Source organism: Triticum aestivum, chromosome 5A (assembly GCF_018294505.1).
Source record: "Triticum aestivum cultivar Chinese Spring chromosome 5A, IWGSC CS RefSeq v2.1, whole genome shotgun sequence".
Lineage (NCBI taxonomy): Eukaryota > Viridiplantae > Streptophyta > Magnoliopsida > Poales > Poaceae > Triticum > Triticum aestivum.
The window spans coordinates 640418895-640434167 of record NC_057806.1 but is presented as its reverse complement, the minus strand read 5'-3'; the positions used below and the strand labels follow the sequence as shown (position 1 = coordinate 640434167).

General features: G+C 44.6%; 2 pseudogenes; both read left to right on the top strand.

Annotated features, from left to right (window-relative positions):
• LOC123101688 (uncharacterized) overlaps positions 1–7444 on the top strand; it is an 84221-nt pseudogene extending 76777 nt beyond the window's left edge.
• Positions 7445–8284: 840 nt separating this feature from the next.
• Positions 8285–9772, top strand: LOC123101687 (cycloartenol-C-24-methyltransferase 1-like; annotated as a pseudogene).
• Positions 9773–15273: the final 5501 nt, after the last annotated feature.

Below are 15273 nucleotides of genomic sequence, written 5' to 3'. Positions count from 1 at the left end.
CAAAACACCACCGTGCTCTAAAAGATCTAAGTGAAGCACATAGAGAAAAATTTCAACGCTCAAAAGATATAAGTAAAGCACATAGAGCAAAACTACATAGCTCAAAAGATATAAGTGAAGCACATAGAGTATTCTATCAAATTTTAGTTCATAGATGACTCTCTAAAAAGGCGTGTACAACAAGGATGATTATGGCACACTAACAAACAAAGACACAAATAACACAAGACGCTCCAAGCAAAACACATATCATGTTGGTGAATAAAAATATAGCTCCAAGTAAATTACCGATGGAAGTGGACGAAAGAGGGGATGCCTTCCGGGGCATCCCCAAGCTTTGACTTTTTGGTGTCCTTGGATTATATTGGGGGTGCCATGGGCATCCCAAAGCTTAGGCTCTTGCCACTCCTTGTTCCATAATCCATCAAAAGAACTCACCCAAAACTTGAAAACTTCACAACACAAAACTCAATAGAAATCTCGTGAGCTCTGTTAGAGAAAGAAAACATAAAACCACTTCAAGGTACTGTAATGAACTCATTATTTATTTATTTTGGTGTTAAACCTACTGTATTCCAGCTTCTCTATGGATTATAAACTATTTTACTAACCATAGATTCATCAAAATAAGCAAACAACACACGAAAAACAGAATCTGTCAAAAACAGAACAGTCTGTAGTAATCTGTAACTAAAGCAAACTTATGGAACTCCACAAAATCTACCAAAATTAGACGACCTAGATAATTTGTTTATTGATCAGAAGCAATTGGAATCAGTATTTTATCACGTTCTGATGATTTTTAGTAATTCGGGCACTGGACACAAAGTTTCTAGAAATTATAGCAAGATCAAATAACTATCATCCAAGAAGATCCAATAGGTCTAGCTTGGCACAAACACTAATTAAAACACAAAAGCACATCCAAACAGAGGGTAGATGGGTTATTTATTCCCTAACAGAAGAAAAACACACAAAAAATTGGGTTGCCTCCCAATAAGCGCTATCGTTTAACGCCCCTAGCTAGGCATACAAGCGAGGATAGATCTAGGTATTGCCATCTTTGGAAGGCAATCCATAAGTGGCTCTCATGATGGTTTCATATGGCAATTTTATTTTCTTTCTTGGAAAGTGTTCCATTCCCTTTTTTAATGGAAATTGGAATCTAATATTCCCTTCCTTCATATCAATAATCGCACCAACCGTTCTAAGGAAAGGTCTACCAAGAATAATAGGGCAAGAAGGATTGCAATCTATATCAAGAACAATGAAATCTACGGGCACATAATTCCTATTTGCAACAATAAGAACATCGTTAATCCTTCCCATAGGTTTCTTAATAGTAGAATCCGCGAGATGTAAGTTTAAAGAGCAATCATCAAGATCGCGGAAATCTAGCAAATCACACAAAGTTTTGGGGATAGTGGAGACACTAGCACCCAAATCACACAAAGCATAAAACTCATGATCTTTAATTTTAATTTTGATAGTTGGTTCCCACTCATCATAGAGTTTTCTAGGGATAGAGACTTTCAACTCAAGTTTTTCTTCATAAGATTGCATCAAGGCATCAACAATATGTTCGGTGAAGGCTTTCTTTTGACTATAAGCATGCGGAGAATTTAGCATGGATTGCAACAAGGAAATACAATCAATCAAAGAGCAACTTTCATAACTAAATTCCTTGAAATCCAATATAGTGGGTTTAGCAACATCTAAATTTTTATTTCTTTCAATCTCACTTTCATCAATTTCATCATAAAGATCTAAATACTCTAAATTTTTGGAACGTCTTCTAGGTAAAGATAGATCATATTCAGTTTCATCAAGATTCATATTGCAAAACAAAGATTTGATAGGGGACACATCAATAACTTTTATATCTTCATCTTGATTTTCATAGGTATTGGGTTTTGCGGCCATCTTATTGACTAAGGTAGCTTGCATGTCCGAAATTTCAGCAGTCATCTTTTCAAGACGAGCAATTTGGGATCTGATACCATCAAATTCTTTAGACATATCATCGAGCTCTTTATTCATATAACTCATAAAACCTTTTCGTTCCTTAAGCTCGTTTCTAAAGAAATTATTATGCTCAAATTGCAAAACCATAAACTTCCTAACGTTGTTTCCGATCTCCTCTAACCTTTTAAAGTGAAGATCACCAAAATTTGGTAGAGCCATCGCGACAAACAAGCAATCCAACACACGAGCAAACAAAAGGCAAGCGAGAAAAAGGCAAACGGAGAAGGAGAAGGGGAAGGAGAAAGAGAGGGTGAATAAAATGGCAAGGGTTAAGTGGGGGAGAGGAAAACGAGAGGCAAATGGCAACTAATGTAATGCGGGAGATAGGGATTGTGATGGGTACTTGGTATGTTGACTTTTTGCGTAGACTCCCCGGCAACGGCGCCAGTAATTCTTCTTGCTACCTCTTGAGCTTGCGTTGGTTTTCCCCGAAGAGGAAAGGATGAGCCAGCAGAGTAGCGTAAGTATTTCCCTCAGTTTTTGAGAACCAAGGTATCAATCCAGTAGGAGGCCACGCGCAAGTCCCTCGTACCTACACAACACAAAGAGCTCAACACAACCAACACGATTAGGGGTTGTCAATCCCTTCACGGCCACTTACGGAAGTGAGATCCGATAGATAATATTTTTGGTATTTTTGATATAAAGATGCAAAGTGAAAAGTAAAAGGCAAAGTAAAAACAAAGCAAGATTAAAGTGATGGAGATTGATATGATGAGAATAGACCCGGGGGCCATAGGTTTCACTAGTGGCTTCTCTCAAGAGCATAAGTTTTCTACGGTGGATGAACAAATTACTGTTGAGCAATTAACAGAATTGAGCATAGTTATGAGAATATCTAGGCATGATCACGTATATAGGCATCACGTCCGTGACAAGTAGATCGAAACGATTCTACATCTACTACTATTATTCCACTCATCGACCGCTATCCAGCATGCATCTAGAGTATTAAGTTAAAAACAGAGTAACGCTTTAAGCAAGATGACATGATGTAGAGAGATAAATTCATGCAATATGAAATAAACCCCATCTTGTTATCCTCAATGGCAACGATACAATACGTGTCTTGCTGCCCCTTCTGTCATTGGGAAAGAACACCGCAAGATCGAACCCAAAGCTAAGCACTTCTCCCATGGCAAGAACTACCAATCTAGTTGGCCAAACCAAACGGATAATTCGAAGAGACTTGCAAAGATAACCAATCATACATAAAAGAATTCATAGAAGATTCAAATATTGTTCATAGATAGACTTGATCATAAACCCACAATTCATCGGTCTCAACAAACACACCGCAAAAGAAGAAGATTACATCGAATAGATCTCCACAAGAGAGGGGGAGAACATTGTATTGAGATCCAAAAAGAGAGAAGAAGCCATCTAGCTAATAACTATGGATCCGAAGGTCTGAGGTAAACTACTCACACTTCATCAGAGGGGCTATGATGATGTAGAAGCCCTCCGTGATGACGGCCTCTCCGGCGGAGCTCCGGAACAGGCCCCAAGATGGGATCTCGTGGATACAGAAAGTTGCGGCGGTGGAATTAGGTTTTTGGCTCCTATTCTGATCGTTTGGGGGTACGTGGGTATATATAGGAGAAAGGAGTACGTCGGTGGAGCACCGAGGGGCCCATGAGGCAGGGGGCGCGCCCTGTAGGAGGGGGGGGCACCCTCGTGACCGCCTCCGGTACTTCTTGGAGTAGGGTCCATGTCTCCTGGGTCTTATCCGAGAAGAAAATCACGTTCCAAAAAGGATTTTTCTGTTTGGACTCCGTTTGATATTCTGTTTCTTTGAAACACTGAAATAGGCAAAAAACAACAATTCTGGGTTGGGCCTCCGGTTAATAGGTTAGTCCCAAAAATAATATAAAAGTGGAAAATAAAGCCCAATATATTCCAAAACAGTAGATAATATAGCATGGAGCAATCAAAAATTATAGATACGTTGGAGACGTATCAGGTGTCCATCCGAGCGACAGATGAGACAGAAGGGTGGATTGGTGCACCTGGACTGGAAGTGGTTCGGACGATGGCAGGTGAAGCAGGTCAGAGTCGGAGAGGGGCCAGCATCAACAGGTTGCTGGCGTGGGGCGGCGGGGGCAGGATGCCATCACCTAGGCCAGCATAAGAGGCGCCCGGAGCAGAAGAAGGAGCACGACGATCTCTGACCAGCGAGGAAGAAGAACTAGGACCGAAACGCGGGCCCGAGTGGGAGGCATCACCAGCCGCGAACGAGCGAGGAGGCGGCCGAGGCGGGGGCACCGGACCCCTGACCGGCGCAAGACGTGGCGCCGATAAGGAAGAGCCACCACCCACCGAAGCAGCGACAACCTCCCACGGATCCGCCCCCGACCCCGCCACACCACCAGAACCAGGGAGCGCCGACCCAGATCTAGCAGCCGAGCGCTCCTGCTCGTCGCGCTGGGGCCGCTCCGGCCCAGCCGCCCAGGCCTCCCGCTCGCGCGACACCTCGTGCGCCACCCGCTCAGCCTCCAGCTTCGACTGCAGCTCCGTTTCATACGCCAGATCGACACCATTGCCCAGTGAATCTTCATGGGCACGCTTGCTACCCGAAAGGGCCTTAGAGGAAGAACCTCCGGACTTGTCCATGGCGAGCACTTTCGCGAAGGAGAGGAGGAGAGGAGGGGGAGAGGATATGGATCTGGAAAAAGGCGGATAGGACGACGCGCTATGCGAATATCAGTGGCAGAAGCCAGAAACCCTAGGAGGGGGATGGAACCGCGACGCACCCATAAATAGCCAAGGCCAGCCAGGCCAGACTGGGCCGGAGCGGGACAGTAGGCCATGGGAGAGGAGACACGCGAAGCAGTGGCCACAACCAACTGCCCCGGGCCCACAGACGGGAGGGGGGAAAGCATCGAAAGAGGACAAGACCGGAGGCCCAGGCGGCCCATCTCGAACCAATCCAGGAGTCACCAGGCCCAATTGCCCACAGGGACCCACCTTCACCACATGACACTCCCGATCTAGGGTTTTGCCAACAGCCGCCCCTGCACACGCCGGCACGGCCGCCGCCAACGGCAACAACCCTAGTCGGAGAGGAGAAGGACGAGCGACACCAGCATCTGGAGACCCCACAATGCCCGGATCCACCGCAATGGAGGGGGGAGAAGGGCCAAGGAGACCACGAACAGGGGAAGGAGCCGGACCCCGACCCGCCTTGCGCCGACGCCGACCGACACACAGCCACCCCGACAAGCCAGAAGGCACCGACACCGGCCGGCCCCACCCCCCCCCCCCCCCCCCCCCGAAGCAAATTTCCGGGCACGGTCCGACGCAGGGACGGCCGGCAGCAACGCCGCCACCACGAACGAGCCACACTCCTCCGAATCAGAGGCCGAGTCATCCGCGTCGCCCAACACCCAGAAACGAGAGCCAAGGAAGGCCGATGAGCCAGGCGAGGCCACCGAGCGGGCCGCCGCGCTGACGAAGCAGGGAGAACCACCCCAATAACATTTTTTTGGTAAATCCTTATAACAAATCTGTATGGAAATTCTGATCGAGTTTAAAATACATGAGTGCATTGTGTTTCATGATTCATACTCATGAACAAAACCTAATACACTTCCATTCAATGTGTTTGTAAGCCTGTAACTATGTTTGCAAACTGTTACAACTTTCTTTCAAATCACTCTTCTCACCATCTCTTGGAATTCATTGGTCTTATGATGAATGATTCTGCTGCCTGATATATTGTATGAATCTATCTTATCTATATATTGAATTCATCTATTCTTTTTTCTATATCTCATACAGTGTCATAAATATCATGCAGGTGCCCCATGTGGAGGTCCTTGAGCATGTTTCATCTATTCTTAAGGATTTTTCCTTTTTCCCCACTGGAGAAGGCATTGATGTTAGAAACCTGTACTGCTCTTTTTTGCATTGCTTCAAAATTTATAATTTTGCATTTTTCTTGTCTTGATTGTGTAATTATTCCTGCTCTTGTTCTTGAAGCCGCCCCTATGATTGCAAAACATCTGACAAAGGGTTGCATGATAAAGGTTTGTGTTACTTATTTAATTAGTTCCTTCCTGTTTTCACAATGAGCCCTCATTTTGTTTTGTGGAAACTGGTCCGCGCAGAGGCAACCAAGGCAATTACAGAGACTGCTCATGCTGCAGGGGAAAAGGTAAACATGTTTAAATGTTACTGGATCATTTCTATCTTTACCTTTTGTTATTAGTTTTGTGAAGTGACTTGGTATGTGGGCCGCTGTTCACAGAACAGTATCCATAGTACCGCAACATACAAGGGACAACATTCAACAGCCATATCGAAAGTCGTTCAAATCCCTAGTTTTTGCTCTCTGTCTTGATTGTGGTTTTACCCCTGTACCTAATCTAAATGCCTCAGTTTATTGGCCTGCTTTTTCTTCATGTGCTATCGTGAAATGGGGCAATGGCCTCCTTTTACAGCAGTGTATCATCCTTGATAATAAAAAGAAGGATGCTAGAAGTATGTTCTTTTTGAAAACATTTATATTTTACGTAATCATTTTTCACTTTTTTGGTGCTTGGAAGAAAGTTTCTGATGAGGAAAATTCTGAAGTGATATAATCTCTAGAGCCAGTAGCAAAAGCATGTTTTGATTTGCTTTATTTCTGACATGCCTACTTATAAGGATTGCGTTCAACAAGTACTAAAACGCATTGTTGTGAGCCGCATAAGTAATACCAGATTTAATGCAACTAATCTAACTGTGATCAGCATATCACATTTTTACATTCGCACCACATTACTCCTATTGAATCCTATTGAATTATGGGACAGGTTGCGAGGAAAAAGATAGCTAGAGGATGGGATCCAGAATACACGAGGAGAATGTTCTTCCCACATTGGCGATCGGTACTAGGAGCCTGATGTCTCATGAGGTTGTATCCATCCTATGTACCAGCAACTGAGTTTGATGAAGCGCTCCGTACTTCAAGGAGAAGAACACAGCAACCAGCAAGCAGTTATCAACCAAGCAGGCCCTTTGGTAGTGCTGCATTCATGGGCAATGGATCATCTTGTCGTAATCCCAATCGTAATCTTTTGCTGGAAAGAATTCAGCAACCAACAAGTAATCGTCAACCTATGAGGCTATTTGGTACTCTCTTGAAGCTGCTAAAGAATGCATGAGGTATATATGATGTGAGTGGTGGTTTTATATTTGATGTTTCTGGACATTTTCAACTTACAATTAATCATTTATGGAAGGAAAGTAGTATTATTGTGATGCATAAATTTCCTGCATCACCAGTAACTGAAAAATGACATATTTTACCTCACAATAGGATTTTTGTTAGAAGAAATCATCAACATTATGATTGTGTACTAATGATCCATTTGTTTTCACTTTGTTTGTTGCTCCACAGATTTCAAATCCTCGGATTTATCCAATGATCCTGTAGTCTTGTTTTCATTCGCGCAGGTGGCAAGCACCAAGCAGAGCTATTTATGTGCGTTTTTGCGATCTTGTCGAGGTCCTAACCCCTGAGTAGCATGGCCTGCAGATGTGCACCTGCCGCAGGTGGATGTGAGATCTTCCGATCGGCTTCTTCTGACAGTTTGTGCGCATTCGTGTGCTACTGTTTTTTTAGGGGGGTATGCTCTGGTATAGAGGCTCGTCGGCTTGGGCTCACTTGGACCCATTTTCATGAGCGGACCACTTCAGAAATAACGGGCCGAATGAACAAAGGGGACCAACTATGACCGGGGTGACAAGAACAAAAGCGCGCATTGCTCATACTCCCTTCATTCCAAAATATAGTGCGCCCGCGCTTCCCGAGGTCGAATTTTGACCATAAATTTAACAAACAAGACCGACTGCGGCGGAAGAAAAAGTTACATAATTAAAAACTTCTTTTGAATACGAATTCACTGATATAACTTTTGCTCCCGCCGCAATCGGTCTTGGTAGTTAAATTTACGGTCAAAGTTGAAGCACAGGGATAGAGAAAGCACTACATTGTGGAATGGAGGGAGTATTAATTAGTTGCATGAGACAGTCCTAAAAAAAAAGTTGCATGAGACTAACCATCCGATAGAGGAAGAGAATGTTTGGTAGAGGAATCAGCCAGCCATGCTGATGCTGGTGACCAATGTGTCAATCTTTGCAGACTTTCTCGTTTCTGTCGCTGATCTTATACTACTACTCCTTTCGTCAGGAAATACTTGTTAGGAAATGAATAAAAAGAATGTAAGATCCATTTTGATGACAAGTATTTCCGGACGAAGGGAGTAGTGAGACATTGCGTGAGAACATCAAGCGGTACGAGCACTACATTGCCTTGCAGCTTGGCCTCAACGAGGGGATGAAGGTGTTGGACGTGGGATGCGGCATCGGAGGGCCTCTCAGAGAGATCGCCAGATTCAGGTACGTATCGACCGACGATCTAAAACGTCGTTCGTGCACGGTTCTGCCAAAACATTGTGCGTGAATTTCCGTTTTGTGCGTGCGCGTAGCTCCGCTTCGGTGACCGGGTTGAACAACAACGACTACCAGATCAACCAGGGGCCAGGTCTCTCTCCTACACGCATTTAATTTACCCTGTTGAAATGAAGCGCCAACTTGCATGCATATACTCAGGGGATTCTGATACAAAAAGTAAAAAAAATCTGTATGCAGGAGCTCATCCGTTTAGCTGGCCTGAGCAAACGATGCAACTTTGTCAAGGTACAAACAGTGACACAGATGTGTTTGCCAGCGAATTAACTGACGAAGTACAGCAAGAGAAATGTTTGTAACTCGTTTCTTTGGTTAAATAATCGTGCCCAGGGGGACTTCATGGGCATGCCGTTCCCCGACGACACATTCGACGCGGCCTACGCGATCGAGGCGACGTGCCACGCCCCTGACGAGGTACACACACGGCGCAGATCTCTCTCCTTAACCTTCTCCCACCTAAACAATCTGACAAATCTACCATGCACAGGTTGGGTGCTACAGGGAGATCAACCGTGTGCTCCGACCCGGGCAACCGATGGCATTCTATGAGTGGTGCATGACGGAGCGGTTCGACCCGGGAAACCGCCGGCACGTACGCGGCCGCCAAGGCCGACATCGAGCACCACCGCCCAGTGCCTCCAGGCCGTCAAGGACGCTGGCTTCGAGGTATGAGTATCTGTCAGTCACAAATCCGTTCCGTTCAGGTTTCTGAAGTAGCCAACTTCAGAAACTGTTCCGTTCAGACCTGAATGCTACGTATTTGCTTTGCGTTGTTTGAAGGTGATCTGCGTCAAGGACGTGGCGGAGGACTCTGCGGTGCGGTGGTACCAGCCCCTGGACCCGGACGCCGGCGCGTCGTGGACGACCGCCAACGGCTTCCGGCTCAGCTGCGTCGGGCGCCTCGTCACCCGCGGCATGGTGAACAGGTGAAGGCCATGGAGCGCCTCGGCCTTGCGCCGGAGGGGAGCGTCAGGGTCTCCGGCCTCATGGAGACCGCCGGCGTGGGCCTCGTCGAGCGCGACAGCTAATTAGGTGCACGTTCATGTTTATTACAGAACGAGTTCAGAAAACCAGATAAGTGCGAACGCACTGACATATTAGAAGGAAGCATAATGCGAGTGCGTGCGCGTGATTTTGGTTTTGCAGGGAAGAGATCTTCACGCCCATGTTCTTCGTGCTGGCTCCCAAGAAACCCAACCTGACAGGGACTGGACATCTGAAGTATTATATGCCTATTTCTTTGGTTGCCATCTCCTGGAACTACCTATCCTTTTTTTTGCGGAGTATCTAATCTGTCTAATCTATCTATTTTTGTGACGTGCTGCTGGTGGCGCGCGGAAAATGTTTGATGCAAGTTTTAACATCCATAGCTATTCCAACCGATCCAATTAATTAACACAACTTTAGTACAATTTTGTATGGATTGAAAGGAATACTTGTCTCCAATTAATTAACACAAGTTTAGTACAATTTTGTATGGATTGAAAGGAATACTTGTTTATCTATCTATTTGTGACGTTCCACTGGTGGTGCGCGAAAAATGTTTGATGCAAGTTTGTAAGGTATCTCCAACGCTGATTCTTAAACCGTCTGTATACATCTGAACCGCGCGATCCAGACCACGAAAGCCATCCAACACGGTCCTGTATCGGTCTGCTCAGCAGTCCGGACGCACTTTCTCTCACAAAGTGGAGGCAAAGTGGGGGGTGAAGGAAATATGCCCTAGAGGCAATAATAAAGTTATTATTTATTTTCTTATTTCATGATAAATGTTTATTATTCATGCTAGAATTGTATTAACCGGAAATATAATACATGTGTGAATACATAGACAAACAGAGTGTCACTAGTATGCCTCTACTTGACTAGCTCGTTAATCAAAGATAGTTATGTTTTCTAACCATAGACAAAGAGTTGTTATTTGATTAACGGGATCACATCATTAGGAGAATGATGTGATTGACTTGACCCATTCCGTTAGCTTAGCACCCGATCGTTTAGTATGTTGCTATTGCTTTCTTCATGACTTATACATGTTCCTATGACTATGAGATTATGCAACTCCCGTTTGCCGGAGGAACACTTTGTGTGCTACCAAACGTCACAACGTAACTGGGTGATTATAAAGGAGCTCTACAGGTGTCTCCAAAGGTACATGTTGGGTTGGCGTATTTCGAGATTAGGATTTGTCACTCCGATTGTCGGAGAGGTATCTCTGGGCCCTCTCGGTAATGCACATCACATAAGCCTTGCAAGCATTGCAACTAATGAGTTAGTTGCGAGATGATGTATTACGAAACGAGTAAAGAGACTTGCCGGTAACGAGATTGAACTAGGTATTGAGATACCGACGATCGAATCTCGGGCAAGTAACATACCGATGACAAAGGGAACAACGTATGTTGTTATGCGGTCTGACCGATAAAGATCTTCGTAGAATATGTGGGAGCCAATATGAGCATCCAGGTTCCGCTATTGGTTATTGACCGGAGACGTGTCTCGGTCATGTCTACATTGTTCTCGAACCCGTAGGGTCCGCACGCTTAAGGTTTCGATGACAGTTATATTATGAGTTTATGAGTTTTGATGTACCGAAGGAGTTCGGAGTCCCGGATGAGATCGGGGACATGACGAGGAGTCTCGAAATGGTCGAGACGTAAAGATCGATATATTGGACGACTATATTCGGACATCGGAAAGGTTCCGAGTGATTCGGGTATTTTCGGAGGTACCGGGGAGTTACGGGAATACGAGGAAGAAGCAATGGGCCTTAATGGGCCTTAGTGGAAAGGACCAGGAGGTGGCGCGCGCCCCTCCCAAGCCCAGTCCGAATTGGACAAGGGGTTTGGGGCGCGGCCCCTCTCTCCCTTCTTTCCCCTCTTCCCCCCTTTCCCCCTTCTCCTAGTTGGACTAGGAAATGTGGAAACCTACTCCAACTAGGAGTAGGAATCCTACTCCTCCTTGGCGCGCCCCACAAGGGCCGGCCGGCCTCCCCCTTGCTCCTTTATATACGGGGGCAGGGGGCACCCCATAGACACACAAGTTGATCCACGTGATCATATTCTTAGCCGTGTGCGGTGCCCCCTTCCACCATAATCCTCGATAATATTGTAGCGGTGCTTAGGCGAAGCCCTGCGACGGTAGAACATCAAGATCGTCACCACGCCGTCGTGCTGACGGAACTCTTCCCCGACACTTTGCTGGATCGGAGTCCGGGGATCGTCATCGAGCTGAACGTGTGCTAAAACTCGGAGGTGCCGTAGTTTCGGTGCTTGATCGGTCGGGCCGTGAAGACGTACGACTACATCAACCGCGTTGTGCTAACGCTTCCGCTGTCGGTCTACAAGGGTACGTAGATCACACTCTCCCCTCTCGTTGCTATGCATCACCATGATCTTGCGTGTGCGTAGGAATTTTTTGAAATTACTACGTTCCCCAACAGTGGCATCCGAGCCTAGGTTTTATGTGTTGATGTTATATGCACGAGTAGAACACAAGTGAGTTGTGGGCGATATAAGTCATACTGCTTACCAGCATGTCATACTTTGGTTCGGCGGTATTGTTGGATGAAGCGGCCCGGACCGACATTACGCGTACGCTTACGCGAGACTGGTTCTACCGACGTGCTTTGCACACAGGTGGCTGGCGGGTGTCAGTTTCTCCAAATTTAGTTGAACCGAGTGTGGCTACACCCGGTCCTTGCGAAGGTTAAAACAGCACCAACTTGACAAACTATCGTTGTGGTTTTCATGCGTAGGTAAGATTGGTTCTTGCTTAAGCCCGCAGCAGCCACGTAAAACTTGCAACAACAAAGTAGAGGACGTCTAACTTGTTTTTGCAGGGCATGTTGTGATGTGATATGGTCAAGACGTGATGAGATATAAGTTGTTGTATGAGATGATCATGTTTTGTTGAAGTTATCGGCAACTGGCAAAAGCCTTATGGTTATCTCTCTATTGCATAAGATGCAAGCGCCAAATAATTGCTTTACTTTATCGCTATGCGATAGCAATAGTTGCAAGAGCAATTGTTGGTGAGACAACCATGTGACGACACATTGATATAGATCAAGATGATGGAGATCATGGTGTCATGCCGGTGATGATAGAGATCATGACAGTACTTTGGAGATGGAGATCAAAGGCGCAAGATGATGATGGCCATATCATGTCACATATTTTGATTGCATATGATGTTTATCTTTTATACATCTTATTTTGCTTAGTTTGACGGTAGCATTTTAAGATGATCTCTCACTAATTATCAAGAAGTGTTCTCCCTGAGTATGCACCGTTGCGAAAGTTCTTCGTGCTGAGACACCACGTGATGATCGGGTGTGATAGGCTCTACGTTCAAATACAACGGGTGCAAAACAGTTGCACACGCGGAATACTCAGGTTATACTTGACGAGCCAAGCATATACAGATATGGCCTCGGAACACGGAGACCGAAAGGTCGAGCGTGAATCATATAGTAGATATGATCAACATAGTGATGTTCACCATGAAACTACTCCATCTCACGTGATGATCGGACATGGTTTAGTTGATTTGGATCACGTGATCACTTAGAGGATTAGAGGGATGTCTATCTAAGTGGGAGTTCTTAAGTAATATGATTAATTGAACTTAAATTTATCATGAACTTAGTCCTGGTAGTATTTTGCAAATCATGTTGTAGATCAATAGCTCGCGTTGTTGCTTCCCTGTGTTTATTTTGATATGTTCCTAGAGAAAATTGTGTTGAAAGATGTTAGTAGCAATGATGCGGATTGGATCCGTGATCTGAGGTTTATCCTCATTGCTGCACAGAAGAATTATGTCCTTGATGCACCGCTAGGTGACAGACCTATTGCAGGAGCAGATGCAGACGTTATGAACGTTTGGCTAGCTCAATATGATGACTACTTGATAGTTTAGTGCACCATGCTTAACGGCTTAGAATCGGGACTTCAAAGACGTTTTGAACGTCATGGACCATATGAGATGTTCCAGGAGTTGAAGTTAATATTTCAAGCAAATACCCGAGTTGAGAGATATGAAGTCTCCAACAAGTTCTATAGCTAAAAGATGGAGGAGAATCGCTCAACTAGTGAGCATGTGCTCAGATTGTCTGGGTACTACAATCGCTTGAATCAAGTGGGAGTTAATCTTCCAGATAAAATAGTGATTGACAGAATTCTCTAGTCACCATCACCAAGTTAGTAGAACTTCGTGATGAACTATAATATGCAAGGGATAACGGAAACGATTCCCAAGCTCTTCGTAATGCTGAAATTGACGAAGGTAGAAATCGAGAAAAACATCAAGTGTTGATGGTAGACAAGACCACTAGTTTCAAGAAAAGGGCAGAGGGAAGAAGGGGAACTTCAAGAAGAACAGCAAGCAAGTTGCTGCTCAAGTGAAGAAGCCCAAGTCTGGTCCTAAGCCTGAGACTAAGTGCTTCTACTGCAAAGGGACTGGTCACTGGAAGCGGAACTACCCCAAGTGATTGGCGGATAAGAAGGATGGCAAAGTGAACATAAGTATATTTGATATACATGTTATTGATGTGTACTTTACTAGTGTTTATAGCAACCCCTCAGTATTTGATACTAGTTCAGTTGCTAAGATTAGTAACTCGAAACGGGAGTTGCAGAATAAACAGAGACTAGTTAAGGGTGAAGTGACGATGTGTGTTGGAAGTGGTTCCAAGATTGATATGATCATCATCGCACACTCCCTATAATTTCGGGATTAGTGTTGAACCTAAATAAGTGTTATTTGGTGTTTGCGTTGAGCATGAATATGATTTGATCATGTTTATTGTAATACGGTTATTCATTTAAGTAAGAGAATAAATTGTTGTTCTGTTTACATGAATAAAACCTTATATGGTTACACACCCAATGAAAATAGTTCGTTGGATCTCGATCGTAGTGATACACATAATCATAATATTGAAACCAAAAGATGCAAAGTTAATAATGATAGTGCAACTTATTTGTGGCACTGCCGTTTAGGTCATATTGGTGTAAAGCGCATGAAGAAACTCCATGCTGATGGGCTTTTGGAATCACTTGATTATGAATCAGTTGATGCTTGCGAACCATGCCTCATGGGCAAGATGACTAAGACTCTGTTCTTCGGAACAATGGAGCGAGCAACAGATTTGTTGGAAATCATACATACTGATGTATGTGGTCCGATGAATATTGAGGCTCGCGACAGGTATCATTATTTTCTGATCTTCACAGATGATTTGAGCAGATATGAGTATATCTACTTGATGAAACATAAGTCTGAAACATTTGAAAAGTTCAAAGAATTTCAGAGTGAAGTGAAAAATCATCGTAACAAGAAAATAAAGTTTCTACGATCTGATCGTAGAGAAGAGTATTTGAGTTACGAGTTTGGCCTTCAGTTAAAAACAATGTGAAATAGTTTCACTACTCACGCCACCTGGAACACCACAATGTAATGGTGTGTCCGAACGTCATAACCGTACTTTATTAGATATGGTGCGATCTATGATGTCTCTTACCGATCTACCACTATCGTTTTGGGGTTATGCATTAGAGACAGCTGCATTCACGTTAAATAGGGCACCATCTAAATCCGTTGAAACGACACCGTATGAACTATGGTTTGGCAAGAAACCTAAGCTGTCGTTTCTTAAAGTTTGAGGTTGCAATGCTTATGTGAAAAAGTTTCAACCTGATAAGCTCAAACCCAAATCGGAGAAGTGCGTCTTCATAGGATACCCAAAAGAAAATGTTGGGTACACCTTCTATCACAGATCCGAAGGCAAGA